The sequence below is a fragment of the Phyllobates terribilis genome, unplaced genomic scaffold, assembly GCF_046119375.1.
Source record: "Phyllobates terribilis strain yellow unplaced genomic scaffold, ASM4611937v1 Scaffold_13__5_contigs__length_258822181, whole genome shotgun sequence".
Classification (NCBI taxonomy): Eukaryota; Metazoa; Chordata; class Amphibia; order Anura; family Dendrobatidae; genus Phyllobates; species Phyllobates terribilis.
This window is the reverse complement of record NW_027362773.1, coordinates 90,076,780-90,082,206: the sequence shown is the minus strand read 5'-3', so window position 1 is coordinate 90,082,206 and position 5,427 is coordinate 90,076,780.

Below are 5,427 nucleotides of genomic sequence, written 5' to 3'. Positions count from 1 at the left end.
CATGGGATGTAAATTCCCTCAGGACCGACCCGCTGAATTCACGGCTTATGAATCAACATTTACATTTTGTTCATATTTATCCGGAACTTTGGAAAACCGTCTAAATGGTTAACATTTTTGATGAATTGTATAATTTATTTCAGTTAAATGTACAATATAGATTTTTGGCAATGTTCACACTCTGCATCTGAGGCTGAATGGTCCACAATGTACGTTATATAATCATTGTCATAGATCATTTTATAGAGAAATTCAAGGAACTGGTGGTATATATACGTCCTGTCACATCACGTGCCACAATAGTCGACATAAATGAGAGAAGCTGTGCCCTGTTGCTTATCAATACCATGTTTGACCAGCAGGATAAGGAGGCACCAGAGGGCTGCAAGGTCTGACCAAGTTTTCCTGACAATTCCTCACCCACTAATTCACGTTACCTAACAGGTACCCGATCCACCTGTTAAGAGATCGGTGGTGGCAGCAAACGGTGTATTTATGTGATATTGTGGTTTGAGGGTGGCTGGAAGGAACTGGTGGTATATATACGTCCTGTCACAGCACGTGCCACAATAGTCGACATAAATGAGAGCAGCTGCGCCCTGTTGCTTATCCTCGGTCAATACCGTGTTTTACCAGCAGGATAATGGGGTGCCAGAGGGCTGCAAGGTCTGACCAAGTTTTCCTGACAATGTCAGAAGCTCCCTGTCATCTCCACCAGCTACAGGAACCTTTCCTTGCAACCCGAAAAAATGTAAAACCTGTCCGTTTATAACGACCACAGACAAGATGAAGATCCCCAATTCACATCAGGACTATAAGATCCCAGGTACTTTCAGCTGTATCACATCTAATGTAGTGTACTTAATTATATGTACCAAATGTCCAGCTGGGGGTCTTTATGTAGGGGAGACAGGGCAAAAACTTAGAACAAGGATGAATCATCATCGCCACACAATAAAAGAAAAAAGAATAGATCTGCCTGTAGCCAAGCATTTTTGTTCCCCTGATCACAGCATAAAAGACATGAAATTACTGGTATTAAAAGGTAACTTCAAATCTCAAAGAGAAAGAAGAATCTCAGAATACAAACTGATGGTGACCTTTAACACTTTCAGAGCAGGAATGAATGTGTCGCATGGATTTATGTCATTCTACATCAACTAAGGAATGTGTTCCTCAGACTCTCAGACCTGTGAGGTCATCACAACACTGGACACGGGACAATAAAACCTTCACACTCCTTATCTATTAACTGCTGAAATATTTATAGCCAGAACTGTTTATCTCTTCCATAATATCTCTGCTTTTCATCACCTGTCTTACCTATTGCATTTTTTGTGTGTCTTATTGTGTATAAATATGTGACTCTTCAGATTTTGTGGTACACCAGCCTGATGAAGAGACCTGAGTAGTCTCGAAAGCTTGCAATTTGTTACCATCTTTTCAGTTAGCCATTAAAAGGTATCAACCACTGAGGACTCTCAAATCTAAATATTTTTCTATCTACTGGCTAACACGGTACAAGAATATATATTTTCCCTATATCAAAATGGAGGATACCAGAATGTACCGCATCTTCATGGAACTTAAGCCACTTCTGAAGAAACATGCACAATTGGACAGCGACATTTTTTTCTTATCTAAATGCAAAAAGGAGAATCTAATTCCCAAAGGACTCTGGATTACAAACCCAATTCTTCATACCTACAATACTCATTATGCACAAAACCTTTGCCACAGGACTTCTGAGAAACTAAGGAACCACCTTTTGCATGTCTTCTATAGCATCAAGAGTAAAGTCCAAGGGCAGTTTGAAACTCAGAGGAAAACACTTACAGAAAACACAGAGCAAAAATTACAGCAATACTATAACAAACTACGGACCCTTCTGATTCATAACAAGGAAAAGAAGCTGCACAGATTGCGCCTAAACTCAGGAAGCTATACAAACAGTTACAAAACAAAGCCAAAACCTGACAATTTGGACAACCACTCCATTCCAGACACAGAAGCATCTAACTGTGTCATCAATCTCTCAGATTATACACCCAACAAAGCGGAGTTGGCTGTGCTTTCTAGGGGACTCTCATTTTGTCCTACTAAGGCCCTAGATAAAACTAAACTCTGTAGCGATATGGAAAATTATTTCAAGAGACTGCGCCTGAGGGAATACTTCAATGCTACAGAAGATTCAGAATCCACCCTAACTGAAGGAAAAGGGATCTTGACAACCAAGAAGGGGTCAGATTGGACACCTCCACCTGGACGAAACCCTCATTTGGATACATATATAGACTCCTTCAGACATGTGATAAAATCCACCATCTTAGACACAAACAGGAGACAAGCATCCAACATCAGTGCCCAGGAGAGAAAGGCCATACAATCTTTGAAAACCAACAAAGAAATCATCATTAAACCTGCTGACAAGGGTGGTGCAGTAGTCATGATGAGCACATCAGACTACATGAAGGAAGCAAACAGACAACTGATGGACATGTGCTGCTCCAAAAAACTGGAGTTTGACCCTACACAGGACTATTACAAGGAACTAAACAAGTTGGTATTGTGTCTGCCTGACAAATCCATAAGAGCCGATGACCTGACACCAGAGAGTCCAAGAATACGGACATTCTATATGCTCCCCAAAATCCACAAATCTGGAAATCCAGGAAGAACAATTATTTCATGTGTGGGCACCCTTACTGAGCAAGTTTCTGGATGGGTAGAGTGTGTACTTAAACCACTGGTAAAGAGTACGCCCAGCTACATTCAGGATACGACAGACCTACTGAATAAACTAGCAGCAATAGGTCCTCTACCAGAAGGAACCATCCTGGCCACCATGGATGTGGAATCTTTGTATTCTAATATCCCACACAAGGATGGATTAAATGCCTGCAAAATCTTCATAGAGAATACAGGAATTGTTGCTGATTCTGTGGTCAAACTTACAGAATCCATCCTCACCCACAATTACTTTGAATTTGATAACAACATATATCTACAGGAAACTGGTACAGCGATGGGAAGTAAAATGGCTCCACAGTATGCAAATCTTTTCATGGCCAAGCTTGAAAGTGACTTTTTGTCCTCATGTCCCATCAGGCCTCTGGTCTACTATCGTTTCATTGACGATATTTTAATCATCTGGACGGAGTCTGAGCAACAGCTGAAGACGTTCCATGAACATTTTAATCAATTTCATCCCACCATCAACCTAACGCTCAACTACTCCTGTACTGATATGAACTTTTAGGACACCATCATCAAGCTACCGAACAATGAAATAGAGACATCCTTGTACCGGAAACCAGTTGACCGTCCTACATACCTTAAATTGGACAGTTTCCATCCAAAACACATAAAAAACTCTATTGTTTACAGCCAAGGCATCAGATATAATCGGATATGTTCCAATCAGATGGATAGAGACAAACACCTTGATGACCTCAGAAAGACCTTTTTGAAACAGGGCTACCATCCAAGAACAATTGAGAACCAGATTAAAGAGCCACCAGAATATCAAGGAATCATCTCCTACATTACAAAACCAAACAAGAAAACAACCGGGTGCCTCTAGTAGTCACCTACAATCCAAATTTGGAGGCGCTAAGAAGAGCTGCACGGAAACTACAACCCTTACTACAAAAAGATGCCCGATTACAATCCATATTTCCAGACCCCCCACCTCTGTGTTTCAGGCAGCCCCCAAATCTAAGAAGCATCATTGTCAGAAGCTCCCTGTCATCTCCACCAGCTACAGGAACCTTTCCTTGCAACCAGAAAAAATGTAAAACCTGTCCGTTTATAATGACCACAGACAAGACGAAGATCCCCAATTCACATCAGGACTATAAGATCCCAGGTACGTTCAGCTGTATCACATCTAATGTAGTGTACTTAATTATATGTACCAAATGTCCAGCTGGGGGTCTTTATGTAGGGTAGACAGGGCAAAAACTTAGAATAAGGATGAATCATCATCGCCACACAATAAAAGAAAAAAGAATAGATCTGCCTGTAGCCAAGCATTTTTGTTCCCCTGATCACAGCATAAAAGACATGAAATTACTGGTATTAAAAGGTAACTTCAAATCTCAAGGAGAAAGAAGAATCTCAGAATACAAACTGATGGTGACCTTTAACACTTTCAGAGCAGGAATGAATGTGTTGCATGGATTTATGTCATTCTACATCAAAGAAGGAATGTGTTCCTCAGACCTGTGAGGTCATCACAACACTGGACACAGGACAATAAAACCTTTACACTCCTTATCTATTAACTGCTAAAATATTTATAGCCAGAACTGTTTATCTCTTCCATAATAACTCTGCTTTTCATCACCTGTCTTACCTATTGCATTTTTTGTGTGTCTTATTGTGTATAAATATGTGACTCTTCAGATTTTGTGGTACACTAGCCTGATGAAGAGACCTGAGTAGTCTCGAAAGCTTGCAATTTGTTACCATCTTTTCAGTTAGCCATTAAAAGGTATCAACCACTGAGGACTCTCAAATCTAAATATTTTTCTAGAGAAATTCATAAACATTTTGAAATCTAATAGATAGATAGAGTGGAGACATGAGGGTCAGTGGGTGGTCTCATCTTTAGAAAACCATATGGACCAGGGCTCAACCCATTGAACGCCCTTTCCCGTGGGCCAGACACTACTCAGATCAGACAGAGCGAGGGTAACACAGTGCGGCAATAATTTATTGCACCAACACCAGCCAGTCACATACAGTACAGCGCCAGCAAGTACATGAGATGGTGCACATGACATAGTCTCACCTTTCCACTGGCTCTGAGCAGCTGTGACTTCGGAGCATCCAGGGCTGACTACCCCAACTTTTGGCCGGCAACCAGAGGCGAGGTAGTGGCAAGCTTAGGAAGCTGAGTGAGTGCAGTGAGGTACGTGGCCAGGTGACCGGATTGTCCCAACCTCGATTCTCCAGCGTCTTTGAGGGTTCAATGATGGTCAGTGGAGCAGATCTGTGTTCCACCAGCTGGTCGGTGGCTTGCTGTAGAGTGTTTGGGAAAAGAGGCAGATCCTACTTTTCTAGGTCACACCTCGTATTCAGGCATTTTTTTTCCACAGGATTGGGAGAAAGTCATCTCTTATTGTCGAAGTGTTCATAGTTTTTCCTTCAATATTTGCAGAACAACCTTGAACTCACTAATACAATAGGTAGACAGCAAAACTATCAATGATCAATCTGTCAGTTATCCTGTGCCTTTGTTCCACGAGGACAGCAGGACAATAAGCTGTAGGGGGCGCTATAATCTGTACACAGCAGCCATTCAAGATTCCAACAATTATTTACATCTACAACTAGAGTCAGCGACAATAGCTCATGTCCCTGTGCCGACTGACTAACTGCATTTGGCAGAATTAAGAAGAAATGCTGTGCCCTCACATAGAT